Source organism: Lepidochelys kempii, chromosome 2 (assembly GCF_965140265.1).
Source record: "Lepidochelys kempii isolate rLepKem1 chromosome 2, rLepKem1.hap2, whole genome shotgun sequence".
Lineage (NCBI taxonomy): Eukaryota > Metazoa > Chordata > Testudines > Cheloniidae > Lepidochelys > Lepidochelys kempii.
In genome coordinates, this window is record NC_133257.1 from 50,580,177 (window position 1) to 50,599,118 (window position 18,942).

At 40.3% G+C, this 18,942-nt stretch overlaps 1 long non-coding RNA gene across 1 annotated transcript; it reads left to right on the forward strand.

Moving 5' to 3' along the window:
• Positions 1 to 1,353: 1,353 nt before the first annotated feature.
• Positions 1,354 to 17,665, forward strand: LOC140905877 (uncharacterized). Its single transcript, XR_012156972.1, has 4 exons — positions 1,354 to 1,441; positions 2,082 to 2,171; positions 7,986 to 8,119; positions 17,550 to 17,665. It is a non-coding gene; the product is annotated as an uncharacterized lncRNA (long non-coding RNA).
• The last annotated feature ends 1,277 nt before the right edge of the window (positions 17,666 to 18,942 follow it).

Genomic DNA, 18,942 nt, shown 5'->3' on the forward strand with positions numbered 1-18,942 from the left:
TTGCTTCCTCTATCCAAGCAGTCATCAACCTTTTATTGATAAGGGCTAGATGTCCTTGAGATTTAATGCTTTACAGAAGCTTTGTAGCCAAACTGATCTCCAGCATTTTACATTAGTAAAATGGGTGATAGATATGAATCAACATGTCTTGTTAAAATACATTTATAGAGAAGTAGCAACCATTGTGCCAGTCCTTGTACAAAGTCATAATAAGATACAATCTGCTCCACAGGGCTTACAACCTAAGGGTCACATCCTGCTAGCTGTTCTGTGCTAGAGGACCATGAAGGCTGGTCCAGGATTGGTGTCTAAAATGACAAAACCCAGACAACTGAGGGAATGGGGGGAGGTACATCACACGTGCAGTGTTGTCAAGGTAAGTGGCAGGTGCATGTCTTGTTTGTCACTTTTTTTGGTGTTTGTTTTAGGTTGGTTTCTTAATGTTCATAATTGTTCTTGCTCATTTGTTATTTTTCCCATTTTATACATCATGAATGCATATTCAATTCATATTCAATTTTTGTTCATCTTCACCTGTTTTAAAATATTAATTATTCTTGCTAATGATATTGTTTTTCAATTTTATTTTTTGATCAGCCATGTGTCTTCACACACAAGGTGTATTAAAAACCAAAGCCCTCTCCCCTCATTGACTATTCCAAATGGGGTTGGATGAGTAAGTACACATATTCAGCTAAGCGACAGTGATATTAGATACTGAATGATTTTACAATAGAAGAAAAACTCACTTAGGACTTTCCCATTCTTCCTTCAGACTAGTGGACTATTACTCCATGGATAGTGCCACTTCTCTCACTTATGCTATTTGAGGAGTAAATTACTGCTCAGCAGGGATAAACATAGCAGAATCTGCCCCTTGCTGATTTATATTTTAAGCCCACTTGAAAATCATTTGACATAATATAAAAATCTGCATAAATATGAGTAAAGACACAAAAAAAGAACAGAACTCATTGTTAAAGATAGAGAGCTTCCAAATCTAAAAAGTCACTAGTAAAAACCATCAATTATCTTTACTTGGCAAATGAAAGGCAATAACAGTAAAATGTGTATCAGTACCAACTGTGATGTGAAATTTAAAGCTCTAAAACTTCATTAAAATCAGACTTGTAATGATGTACCATATGCACTGGTCTGCATTTGCCTCAGGATATCCAACTTGTGGTTCATTTTCTTTCACCACACCCTCTCTTTAAAAAGGATGACTCAGACCATTTTAGTGAAGTGCTCAGAGGCGAACATTTAGGGTAGGCATCATAGAAAATATTTGTTTCACTATACCCTGGTGGATTACTGTAATTTGCTATTTCTAGGACAAACTAAGCTGTTTCTAATATTAACTGCAAACATGAAACAAGGCTGTTAGAATACATATTCAAGAACGATGCTTTCAAAACTGTAAACTATGCAGTCTGAAAAGGTAAGTGCTTTTAAAAAAAATGGAGGATGAGAATTCTTATAACATCTTTTTTACAGAAATGGCTGATAATGTATTTGGGAAGTATGCTTTAAGGGGATTACAGAGGTGCATTAACTAGATTAGGTAGTTGATTAGACATGATAGGTGAGAGGCTGCATATCTCATTACTATCCCTTGAGCCATACAGAACCCATAGACTTGTTTTAGTCTGATACTTTAGTCATTTGTTTGTTGTTCCCCCTTATAAATTCAGGATCCGTTCTTCTTTCGGTATATGCATTAATCCAGTGGAAGTTATGGCTATATATGGAAAGTCAAATAAGCATTTGTGTGTATCTGCAGTTTATTAAATGTAAAAATAAATAAATAAAAGCCAATGTTAACACCATGAAGGTAATCAGGTTTAAATTTAAAAAGTCAGGAACCACAAAAAGTGAAGACTACCAAAGCAACATTGACTAAACCTCATTGCACCTACATTCTACATTCTAGCCCTCCTTTTCTCAGGAAATAGGAAGCTTACTGTACCAAACTATTAAGGATGTACAGCATGGCTGAGTTAATATTGCTCTAACATTTCCTGACTCTTTCCCCCCTAAATTTTATTTTAATTATGCAACTTATCACTGCATTAATACAGGATGGACCATTGCTGTACACTGAGGGAAAACATTGAACTGAGTTGCCCATGAAGCACAGAAGAAGACAGGGTGTCTTCATTAACATTGAGGTAAGTGTGCTGCAGAACAGTCTTTACACCTCATTTTTGGAGATGCAGTATTTGTTCCACCATATATCAGGTACAGATTCTCAATAGAGTAGAAAGGGGTGACATTGTAATCCCATACCCACTGTGTCCTCTGTAGTGTCTAGTACCACTGGTGGACCTATGACTCTATAATGTACTAGATTGGGGTAGGATAAGGAACCCATTGCAACTACCAGCTAAGAGATATTTTCAGCTCAAGAGGTAAAGGTTGAAGAACTAGGATGCTAATCCCAACTATGCACAAAATCAACATATAGGACTGTAAGGGACCTCTGTAGATCTAGTATAGTTCCCTGCACTGAGACAGGGCTAAATATTATCTAGACCATCCTTGATAGGGCCTTTGTCTAACCTAGTCTTCAAACCTTCAGTGATGGAGATTCCACAACTTCCCTAGGTAATTTGTTCCAATGCTTAACCACCCTTACAGTTTGGAAGTTTTTCCTAATGTTTAACCTAAACCGCCCTTGCTGCCATTTAAGCTCATTATCCACTGAGGACAGGACAAAAAGCAAAGAGAAAAATTTACCATCTTCTTTATAACAACCATTTCTGTATTTGAAGACTTATGTCCCCCTTCAGTCTCCTCTTCTCCAGAAGAACCCCAGTTTTTTTCATTCTTTCCTCATTGGTCATGTTTTCCAGACAAGTGGCTCAATCTTTCCAGACTACTAGACCCCTTTCAGGAGTCTGGTTTGTCTTGTGGACCCCCAAGTTGCACCTCACTTAGAACTATTTTCTTACAAAATCAGACATAAAAATATAGAAGTGTCATAGCACACTATTATTGAAAAATTGCTTACTTTCTCATTATAAAATAATGAATTTGGAAAATAAATACTGCACTTACATTTCAGTGTATAGCATATAGAGCAATATGAACAAGTCATTATCTGTATGAAATTTTAGTTTGTACTGACTTCGCTAGTGTTTCTGTAGCCTTTATAAAGCTAGGCAAATATCTAGATGAGTTGATGTGCTGGAAGACCTATGTGTATCCCCAGGGGTACACGTACCCCTGGTTGAGAATCACTGTTCTAGACCTTTAATCATTTTTGTTGCTGTAATGGGTTTCAGTCACCACTCCAGTGCCTCCTCGTGGCCAATAGGGGAATTAGCTCTGGTAGCCAGTGTGCCCTGCTCTGGTGGTGATCCACCCATCACCTCTTCTGCTGCTGGACCCACGTCCCTCCAAGGACCATGGTGTCCTCTTCATTGACACAGCCCTCCAGTCACACCACACTTTGTGCTCCCCCATTCCAGGGGACATCTCTACAGTCCCTGTCCAGCCACTTCTTTCAGTGGCATCTGCAGTCTGTCTAGCCACTTCCCCTCTAGTGAGGAGAGGTGCAGGGGGGGAGAGAAGATGGATCCTGTAAAAGGTTGCTGCTTGCTGCACTCCCTCTGACTCCTCAGTAGATTTCCCTGGCCCCTTCCCCGCAGCCCTAGCACCCTCTTTGCCCTTGTCTCAGGGCCTCAGCCTGCAGATCCCCACAGCCCACCAGGAGCTGCCTGTAGCTCTTCGCATCTCTACCTGCAGCACCAATCTGTACAGGGTGCTATCTGCCTTCAGCCTGCAAATCAGCCAGTCCTTCTCCCTCTTCAAGCTCCAGAGAGTGACTGAAGCTGCTCTGCCCTGCAGCTCTTCTTATAGTGGCCTGTCAGGCCCTGAGTGGCTGTTCCCCTTGGCCCCTTCTCTGATTGGCTGCCTCCTGCACAGCCTTTCTAGGGCTCTATTAACCTCTTAGAGCCCAGTGAGGGGCAGGCACCCCATCACAGTTGCTCTCCTCTGGACTTTCTCCATTTTTTTCCACATCTTTTCTGAACTGTAGTGGAATAATATGGGCAATAGAGTCCAATGTGCGCATGCAAAAATCAGTGTGCTGTGTTAATAATACTTCACTCATGTGAAAGTATCTAGTATGCTGCATGTAAATGACACCACACCTTAAAACCTGACAGTCTCACCCTCAGTTTCTCCACACATTTCCCATAAGCTTAGCAAAATAGCAAATACCACTTAAACAAGCAGAAAAATCATTTACACTCCATTTATTCTGGGAAAAACTGCTTATCTCTTCTTTCAAAACACAAAAGATGTTATATTCAGTTAACAAATTCAATGAACATACTGTTATAGTTAGAAAAATTACCTTTTTTGTGTGTTTTTCAACACAAATTGAATTATTCTCTCCTTTGCAACCATTATTAACAGTTCTATATTTGTCTCCAATGTGTTTCTATCCAACTGTATTTTGCAATACCAACAACTTTGATTCAATTGACCATTTCCCTCTAAATTGTGCCTAAGACAGCACAGAGAATTAAAACTTTATACCCACATATTTAAACATCATTTAAATCAATACCCGTCCCATCTCTTGGGTGGGTTCATATAACGATTAAATTTCACAGTATTAAGTTTTCTGAATATCACATATTGAACTATCAGTTCACAGACACAAGCCAGAAAAATTTAAAATATAATCTTCCCCAATCCTCAAACCCCTTCCCTTCCTCGACGGGTTGGAGAAAAGACATGGGGTGAAATTCTGTGCAGTGCCAGCTGTGGAAGTTGAAGTGGAGGGGAATTCTCAGCTGGTGGAACCAGTTACCGGTGCACTACACCCATAGCACAGGGGGCATGTCAGGGGAAAGTAAAGGGTAAATCAGAGACAGGGAAGAGCTCTGTGGCAGCATTCCTTAGCTAGCATAAATCCCCTTGGCTGCTCTAACTCATGCTGGTCCTAGGGAGAAGGCAAAGGCTAGAGACAGTGCAGACTGGCCCACAAAATCAGAGAACTGTAACCAGTTCCCTGAGGGTCACTTCATTCTCCTGCACTGATGAGAGAATCTACCACACAAATTAAACCTAGAGAAGTCAAGACAACATTAATTTCTTGTAACACATAAGTAGGTAAATTCTGGGTGGGTGTTTTGTGTCCATCAAATGAAGTAATTATCTGGAATGCAGATGTTTAGTATAGTTTATTTCATTCCAACGATACGAACAGCCCCGACGTTCCCACAACACAACAAATGTCAGGTTAGCTTTTAATTCTTATATCACTGGTGAAGGGGCTGTTTTATAAGCAGCATTATGAAGTTTATTAGAATCAATCTTAAGAAATAAAAATTATAAGAGGTGCTGTAAGGAATCGATGGGAAGGATATTTTTCAATAGCCTGTGCTTTTATGTAGATAAGACGAAAGGTTAGTAATTTGAAGACACATGGTGAAAACAGAGTATTTTGACACCAAAGCATTCTTTAAACTATGGATTACACAACAGATCAGACTTCCAGTCCCCAGAGCAAGTTCTCTCTTCTTCTTCTGGCATATGGGACACAGACATAAACTGAGCCTTTTGGTGACAAGTGACTAGGGGACAGCAATTTACAAAGAGATGTTCCTAAGGAAGTGGCTGCTTGTAAGTGTTGCTTACCGGTATTATATAACCCAGGGACAGGAAAGTAAGGTTGTTCTCTCATAAGTCTGAGAGGCAGTAGAGTTTCCCTTCTTTTTCCCTCCACCCCAGTCTCCCAGGAAACAGGCAAGGAGCTTCTCCTCCTAAACTTGTGGATAATGGGACAACCACAAAAAGCAAGCGCTTTCACACAGCTTCAGAGGACACCATCACAAGCCATGCACAAATGAAAAACCTGTTTGAAACTGCTCCCAACCTCCCCTTTTAGGAACTTCATTCAGCAGAGGGGGTAGGGTGACCAGATGTCCTGATTTTATAGGGACAGTCCTGATATTTGGGACTTTGTCTTATATAGGCACCCATTACCCCCTACTCTCTGCCCTGATTTTTCACACTTGCTTTCTGGTCACCCTAAGAGGGGCCATCACCTAAAACAATGCTAAGAGGGATCAGATTATGTCAGGGAATCCCCACAGATTTTCAGATGGATGATGTGGTGAAGAGCACCCATGACCAAGCTTTGTCTCTCAGGACTTTGGATGCCCACCCCCAGATATGCACCAGTGAAGGTGTGTGCAGAGGGAACTGTTCAGGACCTGTGGCAAGTTTTGAAGTTCTCAGCACTAAGCTTCCTTTAAAATATATGGCAAAGTTTATTCAATGGTGATAAAAAAATGGTCTAGAATAGGTGAAAAGGGGGCTTCATGAACCACACAAAGCCCTGTGGAAATAAACAAACCATCAGACCTACATAGGGATTTCTGACCCTGGAATCCTTCATGTCACTACCAGATTCACTTATCAGGAAACATAGTAACATTTATTTGGTGTTGAGTTGATGTTATGGTCATTGTAGCCTATGCATAATCTCCAATGCAGAAAAATACAATATGAAGTGAGGACATAATTTTCTGTAGTTATTAATCATGTAAATGCCCCAGACTGTAGCCACATAGCCACCTTCTCTGCAAACACATTGTGAGGAGACTCACTTAACTTTAAGAAAGTGGGTAGTAATAGGGATCCCAGTCCCCAAAACATCTTCATGTAGAAATTTCTGCAGGATCGCAGTTGTACGTTGTCTTTACATACAAGTAGAACGGTCATTGGTTTAATTTGGTTAGGAAAAGTGGAATTTTACCAGAACAAACAAAATATCTTGTCATGTGCTCAACTTTTCCAATGTTATGTTGTCACATGAAACTGAAAATTAAACATAACCTAAAACCAGCTGAAAATGCTCTAAAGGAACAAGCACAATTGATATTAGAATCTTGGCAGAGCATAGTTGGGCAGGAATAATTCAGAAAGAGTTATTCCAGGTTATTACTGAAACAAGTAATTAGATTAAAACCAGAATAGACTAGCATCTGCAGTCACTAGGTAGGATACGGTTATTAGGGTTATCAAATCTAATGATACAGGGAATAAACTGATAACCAGCGAGGATCAGGTAGGAATCTCAGCCCCCACAGTAGAATACTGAGCACTGCATAAGAAAAGCATCATGTTTCATCTCACTCACTCACCTTAGATTCATAGAATTTCAGGGTTGGAAGGGACCTCAAGAGGTCATGTAGTCTAACCTGCTGCTCAAAGCAGGACCAATCCCCAATTTTTGCCCCAGATCACTAAGTGGCCCTCTCAAGGATTGAACTCACAACCTTGCGGTTAGGAGGTCAATGCTCAAACCACTGAGCTATCCCTCCCCCTAACTTGCTCTGAAGAATCTAATATAGGCTTCTCTTGAAGACAGAGCACTAAGCTAGAAGGCCCATTGAATATTCTATGCTCCCATATTTCAATAGTTAAGTTCCTGGTAGAACGTAATGGTGTCTCACTCTATTTTATTCAGAAACGTTGGATAAGAGTTGCTGCAGGCATGAGATTTAACAGGCTGTTCATAATGACTGACAAGTTCCAGCTGGGATTCAGGGAAAGGGTAATGGAGCACAAATATAATAAACCTTAAGTAAATGAATAACTTCCCTTTATAAAAACTGAAGTGTGTGAGGTGGCTAGTATTTTGGAGATGAATGAAAGGGACACAGGTTCTACCTGAACTTTTACATTTCATAAATAGAATATCTGCATAAAATGGAATGAAAAAATAAATTTACAAGTCTATTACTAGGTCTTTAGATACCCTTAACAGAGTCAGGGTTTTGTAAGTTCTATTGTTGTTAGTCCTTTCAGACAATCTTTTGCATCCTTTTCTCAAACATTTAACAGAGCTTTATTTCAATGACGGTTTTTGGTGATAGATCATTATACTCACAATTTTTTTTCTTTGCAAGGGCATTTTCAACTCTTGAGAACTGAAAATTTCTTTAATCCCTTTCATCCAGATTTTGCTGAAAGAAGAAGTTAATGGAAATCATCTGTATGCCCTGCAGAACTGGAGAGCCCCTTTGTCAGTGAATAGAGTTGCAGAAAGAATTACAGTGAGATGTCCAGTTGGATTATGGCACTATGTCATCCCGTGAGCAGCATATATTAATTGCAGCACTATGACACAAACATCCTAACACATGACATTACAATGTACTATCGTTGTATTATAGTGGTGCTTAGAGGTAACATGGTGTGGCAGGGCCCCCTTGGCTTCTGCCTCTGCTAGGTTCACAAAAGTCACTCAGAGACCCTGGATTTAGTAACCACTGGTGCATTTTATTCTCCAGCTTGTTCGCACCACTGTTTTACCATGAACAAGTAACCCTTCTCTGTCTGCAGGCAGGAGGGAAGGGAGAGCTACCTCCCTAGTTCCATTCCCTGCCTTTTCCCTTTCCTCCTGTTCTCCCCTGGCTTCCTTCCCCTTAGGCTTTTAGGCAGCCCCAGGCTAATTAGGTAGCAGCTGTCTTCATCTCCCCAGTTAGAGCCAGGTTATCTCCAGCCCGCTCTAATTTGCTCCCCTAATGAGAAGCAGGCATGACAGAGGGCTGAATCTCAAATCCTTTGCCCAGCACCCTGTCACAGTCCCATTGTGCTAGGCGCTGTACAAACATATAGCAAAGACAATGCTTGCCCTGAATAACTTCCAATCTAAGGTAGCAATCCTGCAAGTGTAACACCGGGTGGGATTGAACCTGGGACCTCTGGAGTTTAGTGCATGAGCCTCTATTGCATGAGCTAAAAGCAGACTCATAATCTCTAAATGGTCTCAGTACCCCTAGGTGGGACAGAACACTATACCCAGGAGGTATGTGGTATAAACAAGCACTTATGCACAAGCTTAACTTTATTATCAAGGAGTAGCCCCACTGAAGCATTTGGGACTACTGAAGTTAAGCACATGTGTAAGTGTTCGCAAGATTGGGGGCCTAAGTCTAAGATAAGAAGGAACAGGCAGCGACAGATGGACATATGGGGAATGCAAGGAAATGAGATGATATGGTTCAACATTAAATAGTGATCACAAGACACTAGCTGGTAATCATTGTCGATATTTTTGTAGGCATCAGTGGAGAACAGGTTTAATGAAGGATTTAAAAGACAAGAGGAGGTGTTTTGGTGGCTATTTACAGGGAGTTCTGCCTAGCCATAAGGGGAAGGATGTGAGAAAGTGGGAGGATGCATCTTGGAAAAAACATACAGGAAATTCAAGATGGGCATCATTGTCAGAGAAGAGGCACTGGCTGTTTTCTCAAAGATGTATGATATGTAACAGGTAGGACGGGGATAAGCTGTGAAGGGCCTTCACAGTGAAGACAAATAGTTTAAATTTGAAGTGATAGAGAAAGGGGTGTCAATGGAGAAGAGAGGGGGTTTTCATGGTCAAAGCAATGACTCAGAAAAGTGATCTTTGCAGCAGCATTTTGAAGGTATACAGGTGGGGGAACAAGTGATTTATCAGAATGCAGCAGTAATCAAGACAAGATTCCTTTGTGTGTGTCTGTAATTCTGACTGATGGTACTTCCTCTCTTTTCAAATCCTCCCATCCCCTGTACTTTGACCTCCTAAACACTTACACAGACTCCTGGCTTTTGGGATGGTTTTTCTATCGTTTCCCCTTTCTGTCAGCTTGGAAAGACAAGGAGTGATCCTGATGTCTCCATTCTGTTGATTCAGAATCCCCTGTGCAACTTAGGTTTTATCAGTTGCTATACCACAATCGTTGTATAGAGGGCAGCACAGTCACATTGTCCCAGAAGCAGAGCAGGAATCTGGCTGACACCACGAAGTTCCCAGCTCTCCCCTTGCTGAGTGTGGAAGGAGGGAGAGAAGGCAGCAAGGGTGATCTGTCAGCTCTGTATCTAGGACAGGGGTACTGCCTTAAAGAGCTGGTTTAGCCTACTCCCTACCCTTCTCTGCCCATTCCTCATCACCTGTGTTCCACATGCAAGCACTACAGTTGGTCAGAAAATACTTTGTGAATAGTTTATCCCTTCTCTCAAAGAATTTTGAAACTCAGTTTTTTCAGCCAGTTCTGCAAGAGGCACTTCTTCAACCTTGCCTTCACTAGTACAAACTCATAACAGAACGAACACACAAGTTATACCAAAAAACCTGCCCACACAATTCTCCCCTGGGGTGAAGGGACTAATTCCTGTCACATGTAGTCCATCTTATCAGTTAATGCATTACTGGAAGGCATTCAGATCACAATGAGAAATGCAGTGTAAAAGAAGATCATGCCTGAAAAGAACAAAACAGCATACCCACAGAGGTGGGTCTCCACAATATGGGTAACCAGCACAGGGGAGTAAAGGGGACTCTTTATCTTTCTACTATGCATAAGTGCATTAACTGGATCCCAATCAGGCCCTCAGAGTGTTTTGGGCACCAGTGGTAATATTCTTATAAAGCAGCACTCTGCTGGCTCTGACAATCCCAAATCATCTCTGAGATACGGACACATGCTGTGCCCCAGATATGCAGCCTCAAAGCAACAGGCTGAGAACAAGTTCTTTACCATCAAGATAATTTGCAGAGAAACACAGGCATCGTGTTATGGGACAATCCCTCTACTTGGCTCTGGAAATGCTGCATTCAGTTCTTGGCACCTCAGTATGAGGGGAAAAAAAGACACTGGAGGAAATTCAGAGAAGAGCAAACATGGTTAAGGGATTGGAATGAGTAACTAGAAGGAAAGAGTAAGAGAACTGAGGATGTCTGCCTTGGTTAAATAATGTCACCATGGAGGAACTTAATAATTGCTTTTGTGTTTGAAGGGTGTAAACACCACAGAGAAGAAAGAATTTCCTAAAGTATTAAAGGACTGATACAGTAACAAGGGTTAATGAAATGGAAATAAGAGAAGGAAAATGTAGGCCAAATATGAAGAAAAACTTATTTAAGATTGTGGAATAATCTCCCTAAGGAAGTCATGGAAGCACATTAGTCATTTAGAACTGGACTATACAAAGCAATGAAAATATCATCAGGGAAAAAATGGAACTGGCAAGGAGCTAGACAAGATCCCTAGGGCAATCTCTACTATCTATGATTAACTGGGATTGAGGAGGAAAAAAATCCCAGAAAACTACATATATTTGAAAGAATGTTTTTGCAAAGCTCCAAAGACAAAGGTTGAAAAACTCATGCTAATGCTGCTTCTGTAGTTTTTTTTTTAAAAACCACACTTGATCTTGTAAATCATCTTGTTGTATAAATTTCTAAATATGGTTAGGAAGGAAGGAGTCTAACACTGAAATGTTTGTTTGTTCCTTATGATCACACCTATCCTCCTAACGGTCGAACAGTTGCAGGTGCCTGAGTGTGCAATGCACCATCTGAGCCCACTAGTCTCATGGATGCTGACAGAAGTCTGGCATTATCTCATTGGCTGGGTCTAGACTATTAGTTTCATCTTAACAGTTTTGATTTGTCTGACATTTTTCGGTCTTGTTTTACTACATGGGCAATTTGAAGCTCAAAAGCAATCTCAAAGAAAATACAATCAGACAGTCAAAAATGCAAGTTAAGGGTCCAGTCTTGCAGAACACGTCCCGGTATAACTTCACTCACAACTGCGGGACTGGACCCTGGCAGGATGGATAATGGTCACACATCTTGTGGAGTGGAGAGTGTCAACCACATATATGGCACCATCCCTCTTCCTTGAGACTCCACCAGACAGTGTACATTTGGGACAAACTGATATACTTTCCCCTTCAGTTGCTCAGGACAGGATCATGGATGTGATCATGAAGAATAAAATAGAGAACTACTACCACATAGCATACTGAGGAAAGTAGATCAGGAGCAATACCCACGCTTCTTACCAGGGCATTAGATACTGACAAACTTTTCAAAAAACATGAAGAGACTCCTCCAACACCAACTGCAGCTCATGTCATCATCGTCTTAATTTAAAAATACTAGCCAATCTTCTGCAGTACCAGGAAAAGAAATACATCAAGGGGAAGCATCACAGAGAAAGAAAAGTAAAGGATGAAATCCTGACTCCACTGAAGTTAATGAGTGTTTTGCCATTGACATCAGTGAAGCCACGATTTCACCTAGAGGGTATAGGGTGATGAGTCCTTTGCATGCAATGCTTTAGACTGACTCAGCCAGTATGATCTTTAGTAGCTATAGTGCTTACCCACCTGCTTATATGTTTAAAGGCCTAATTTTGGTCCCACTGAAGTCAGTGATAAAATGCCTGTTGAATTCAGTGGGAGAAGGATTGGGGCCTGATTTTTAGTCTCACTTGCACTGGTTTTACACAGCTGTGATTCCACTGATTTCAGTAGAGTTACCTCTGAATTACACTGGGGTTAGTGAGATCAGAATCAGACCCTCATGTCTGAATAAAATGTTGGTGTATTCTGTATTCCTTGTGTATGAGAGACTTATTGACAAGGTGAACACATTTTTCCTTACACTGTAAATCTACTCAGAACAGAAGGGATTTGTTTCTTTGCTGAGAAGACTTGAAAAGTTTAAGATCAGGAATAGCTATTCTTTAACTTACAAAGATAGTGGGATGTAAGGGGACTAGGCGTGTCTTAAAATTTTGATAATCTGCATTTTTAAATAGTGCAAAGTCACCAGAGAAATTTAATCAGGATTCAGATATTGATCATTTTGGTAATAAGGTTAAGACATGCATATACTAATTAGTGTGTTCTATAATTATCTTGTAGTGTTTCTGTGAACTACAAATATCTAAGAAATTCTAATGTGAAATGGTGGATAATTTTATTATTCTCTATTGTGGTTAACTGAGTTACGGAGATATGTATGCTAATTATTTCTCCCCCGCTTTCCTGTTAACTTATTTTGTAAATTTATTTATGAACATTAGGCTGAAATGGATAAGTATTTCAAGCTGTTTCTAAATCTTCTACACATGTTTCTTACTTGTTTCAAAGACAAATACCTTGTTCTGGCAAATACACAAGTTAACAAAGAAATATATGTTGTTTCAGAACTTCAGTTTATTTAAAGCTAAATAAGAGTACCTTTAAGTACTTGAGGAAGAGATTTTTTTCATTAAGTCTGTGTTTCCTGTAGAACATGCTGTTTCTTTCTTTGCTTCTGTGGTCCCTAATCCAAAGGTCACTGAGGACAATGAAAAGATTCACATTCACAATGTGAAGTCACAATGACTTCAGTTTGACCTAGAACAGGCCTTTAAATGAAAGCTATTTAGTGTCAAATTCACTTAAATGGTGTACAATTGTAACAAATAACTTTATAAGAGTTTTCTGATCAGATGTTAGTCTAGAAAGACACTTGAAATCCCATACCTTCAAAAGAACGAGCTCTTAACATTCTAAGCACATTACTGAACTGCAAAAAACAAAACAAAAAAACCCACCAGTGATTCAAGTTTGAATATGTTGCCTCTTTCTTGAATATTATATAGCTTTCCCCTCTCCCCACCCCGCCCTACTGAACAGCTGCATCAGATTAACTCTATTTATTTATTTATTTTATTTATCCATCCTAAAACAGGCTAAGAAACCATTCTGCTCCTGAATTCTCCTATTGGCTATTATCTTTTTGATATAAGAAAACTATTGGACAAATTCACCACAGGCAAGAAGAGGCACAAGTCCACTGAACTCAGTAGAATTGGCTGTGCTTGCAGCTAAGCTGAATTTGATAGTTTGCCCACACAAGGGCACTACGTTTCTCTAGAACAGCAAGGGAGTTTCATTTCATTTGATTCACCACAGTTAGCGTACTCCATTTGCAAGTGCAACTTTCATCTTTTGAGGACAGATTAAAATCCTACCTTTCCGAGGTGGTTTATCACTGGAGATAAGGCTGTTGATTATTTATGTCCTTTACAGTCATTTGAAGAGCAATGTGAAAACTGCTATCAGATTTTGACTGTATTGTGCCAGCTCATGCACAGAACTATGGCGAGGGTTTCATTAGGATTCTTTTTGATGTCTGTTTCCAAAAAGTTCTCTGTTAGGAGGGGGGAGGGGAAGAGTCACTATCCCCTGAACATTGTTACAAAATATTTTAGCTTCTCCCTGCAAATGGATTTCTTTGCATTTTATATATGTGGCATTTAAACATGAAATGTATTGGATTAAGGCTTTCTTGCATCTGGAAAATTCTGAAGATGAACTCCCACTCCCCAGTTTAGAGAAAGAAATTTGGCAGTCTCATCATTATGCAATACAGACTCATCATTATGCAATGTCAAAATGAAAAAAAAAAAGGTGTGTGAAGATGAAACTGAGGCTTCAAATACCTAATCTTGTTATTTGTGTGTAACTTTAACAAAAGTTTCCAAAGGATAGTTTTCATGTAGACATAATAGCAGAATGGTTAACACGACAGAGAATGTATTGGATGAGGAACCCACTCATTGTAATAGTTAAACAGAGAACGGGGAGATAAGGCACTTGGAACCCAGTCTATCTCCCACTGAAGTTCACAGCCAAAGATCTGTTGATTTCAAATGAAGGCAGGATCAGAACCTTAGGGATAAATCTTGTTCTAATGCCTGGCATAAATAGCCAACTAGAATACTAGGAACGTTTACTGGGGAAAAGGGGAAGGAATCCTGCAGTGGCTATGTAGCTGCTTTACAGAAGCTATTTCAGGTTGGCCCTAATCTCAGGGGAATAAGTAGTAGAGGATCAGGGGATCCTAGCCCAGCCCACTGTGCCCTCAAACTCCTGTGGAGCTTCAACAGAGCGAGGCTCAATATCACACACATCCTGCACAAGCCCTGCTAAACCATGTCCTCTTCCCACAGTGCAACTCAGCCAAGAGTCCCTCTGCAGCCAGAAAGGTGAGGATAGGATTTGGCCCTTACAGAGGAAATATAAAATATAAATTAATGCTGTGACATTGGGTGGTTTAAGTCATTCGGAGATATGTTGAGAATGGAAGTGAGGAGATATTTATCAAAGAAAAGTGTAGAACTATTTTGCAGCAGCTGGGGGACAAACTAATTGGATTTGTAGCACAAAGATGGACTACAGGAATGAATAGCCACATCAGGAGATTAAGACCCCTTAAAGCATACATTGCTGTGTAAAATGGACACAGTACTAGTTAGACAGGTGGTAGAGAAAAGGAAAACTTTTTTTTAAAAAAAGACATGATACTGGAAGCACCAAAACTAACATCACTAACATTTAATACATATTTTAGAAAGCCACATTAGTGAAAGGAGGGCAAGTGAAATAACTGAAATGCAGAAAGGAACTGTATAGGAAATGGAAGAGAGGGAAGATTGGAAGGAATAGATGTAAGCTAGCTGTCAAGGAATACACATATAAAATAAGGAATGCAAAAAAGTAAGATTAAATTATGCCAGATAATGGAGTCAAAGGAAATAAGAAAGGGTTGTATTCAGAAAAAAAGAACAACATTATGGAAAGATAGAACAGCTAGAAAAATGTGAAAGGTGAATAGGTAAGTAATGACTCCAAAATGGCTGAAATTTAAATAACTGTGCTCAGTTTTCTATTTGAAAACATAACAAAAAAATGAGCATGTTATGCAAGAAGCGGAAAAAAAAGGTTGACAATAATAGCTGAAGAGACTGAGAGCAAAGGATAAACAAAGAGAATATCGATCACACACTGTGAACAGTGAATAATTCATCGAACACAGTTAAGGCTCCACAGCTTTCACATTTGCTGTAGAATCCTTCCCTTGCAGTAGGAGTATGCAGCAATCTCTAATTTTTTAGATCCAAATTTTCAGTTTTCTTGGTTTTGAAGAAAAGCATGGAAGGTGGGAACAGAGGGTAAAATCAGGCAAGCTTGTCTTTCTGAGTCTATAAGCAATCAGAAACAGTGGGTCTCAGAGGTGTCAACTGCCTCATTCATCTGAGTGGATTGTTAACTCTGAAACCTAACAGAATACTTTAAAAGCCAACATAGAACTATTTTCTTACAATTTATTTTTACAAAAATATCCAATTAATGTATTTACAATCTCCATCCACCTCCCTACATTTCATGAAGTGCCATACATTCCCCAGTGACCCCTACCCAGCTGCTGAAAGATCCAGCTTCCTCTATTAAAAAACACAGGGAAATAATTATGTATGGCAGACTTGCATGAAGGAGACTGAGGCTATGTTTATAGCGCTTTACCATTACAGGTATGTTATACCAGCAAAGCCCTCCAAGCATGGACACAGCTATAACAGCAAAACTGTTCTTTGTAACAATATAGTAAATCCGCCCCACATGAGCAAAACAAGCTATTTTTTTGCAGTGAAACTGCATCCACACAAGGGACTTCTGCTGGTAAAGCTACGTTGGTTAACCATGTGGAGAGGTGTGATCCCTCAGCATCAATGCTGTGTCAGCAGGAGTCTGTAGCATAGATGCAGCTAAACTGGCAAACTGTGTAAAGTAGTGCACTCATCACCCATAGCACCCTCTTGTGTCAGGGTGCGATGCTGAAAGGGATTCTCATCTCCAGCACCATACTATTGGCCATTTGCCTCTCCCTTCTCTGCTGAACAAATAAATCTTCCACCCCTCTCAGGCTCCACTGAAGTACTTTTATTGACCTTATCTCCCCCCACAGCAGTCTAACCAGCTTCCTGTGGATCTCCCCATCAGGTTTCTTGCCTGGTTAAGCCCTATTGCAGGGCATCCCCCATGACTCTGACCTATTCCCTGTAAGTTTCTCTCTACAGGAGAATCTTATGTCCTGTGTAGACTCTTTCCCTATTGAGTTCCCTCCAGTTCCTTATAAGACGTAGGTGCTAAGCTCCCCGCCCCCAGCCTGTAGGCAATCAGTCACAGGTGCAATAATTACGAGGAGTCTGGTGGCACCTTAAAGACTAACAGATTTATTTGGGCATACACTTTCGTGGGTAAAAAACCCACTTCTTCAGATGCAAAGTGGGGTTTTTTACCCACGAAAGCTTATGCCCGAATAAATCTGTTAGTCTTTAGGGTGCCACCGGACTCCTCGTTGTTTTTGTGGATACAGACTAACACAGCTACCCCTCTAATACTTGAGGTGCAATAATTGGCTCTTCCACCTCTTGTCTAAAAGGTCATGGAAGTAAGCCTTATCAAACTATGTTTTTACAAGTATCATTTGTTTCACTGGGGGTGTTACTATACCTGTACAAAGCCAAGCTTTGTCAGTTTCGCTGTGCACACCAGGGGTCTTTTGCCAGAATAGTATAGGGTTATAGTTATATGCCAAAGCATTCCTTGTGAGGAGATAGCATATGCAACAGCATAAGCCCTGGAGCAATGTAATGTACAACAGAATAGTGTTGTACCAGAATTCTGTAAACATTCATGAAAGTCTCCAAAAAAACAAATCTCATCTGCCAATAAGATGTATATCAGAGAGACGTCACTCGTGTTTTCTCAGTGGTTGAATGGGAAGGGAAAGGTGAAGTATTTCTGAATATGGCCCAGCAGGACAAGTGTTGATTGTACCACTTCTAGCACCTCTAATTAACCAGTTAATGGAGAAGCATTCATTCTTGTCTTATCCTTTTCTATCATAGAGATTTCTAGAAAGCCCATCACCACAGTATCTAAACGATAAGGAGACAGGAGGCACATCTTTGCCCACAGTTGCACTGGATCTACTCATCTATGGAAAAAAAATACAATGTTAAATAAATGCAGAGTATTGGAAATGAATAGTGAATAAAAACAACTACTATACAACACAGTGGATGATTAACATTTAATCTGATCTCATTTTAAATAATTCATATCGATAGTGTCTATGACTTTCATTCACAACTTGCCCTTATGCCTGTCATTATAAAAAATGCTTGCAGCCTGTCACTCTGCCTAACTAATGAATTCTCATCAGTTCGCTATTCCTTTGGGAGCTGTTTCAGTTATTTTGAAATGCAATCTGTTATGGGAAATATACGTTCCTGATTAAAACACCCACATACAAAACACTGAATTCTCAAAGTGTGGTATCAGTTATTAGATTCAAGTTCTGCAACAGTTCCACTGCCACCTGTGACTAGCCAGAAACTCACATCCCACCCCATTGGACTCAGACCTGGACACAGTGCACCACACGTTCATGACATCTGTTGACTTTTGCAGTGCATTTTATCTAGGACTAAAGACACAGATATGGAAAAGTTCCAGCTGATATAAAACCAGCTGCCTGTCTGCTTAGCAACACAGGTTGCTGAGAGCACATCATTCTAATGCTCCGTTCTCCAGGATAGTTCCTTATTGAGGACACAGTCTAATTCAAAGATCTTTTCTAGTATTCAAGGCCCCCACTGGATTGGATCCAGATATCCCAGGGCCTGCTGACACTTCAAGACAACTGACACTTCAGCACATGATATTTATCAAACTGAAAACTAGCATAAATGAGGGCATGATTGTTTAGTAGGTTGTACATTTAACTATGAACTGCTGATGCAATTGTGTCATTGTCTTCATTAGAATTTTTAATTGTGTTAGTCAACAATTGTTAATTCAAGAGTAGTCAAGTACTGAGAGAGAGCATCTCCCTCCAGAAGGAAGAGAAGCAGCTGCAGGCAGCCCAGTACCAAGTATTCCAGCAGCCTACAGTGGTCAGGGCAAACCACTGCTTCTGGTGAGACAAATTGCAGCCAGCCACTGGGAGGCCAGTGGGGAGATCTCAGGGTTGCAACCCTGAGCACTAGAACCCTTTGGTTGAACAGCAAAGCTGGGGGGCTCAGTCAGACTTTACTAGTTAGAACTACCCTGTTTTCAACTGCTGAAAATAGGGAAGCCCAGAGATCAAGCTGGTGTCCAGCCAAAATAAAGACCAATTTAAGCAGTGTTCCATATTTGTAATGTTTAACAACTTGATTTAGATTCACTAATTAAGAGTGCTATGAACTGAAGATGCTGAGGTTATTAAGAGCTGCCTCTTCACATTATAATCCAGAA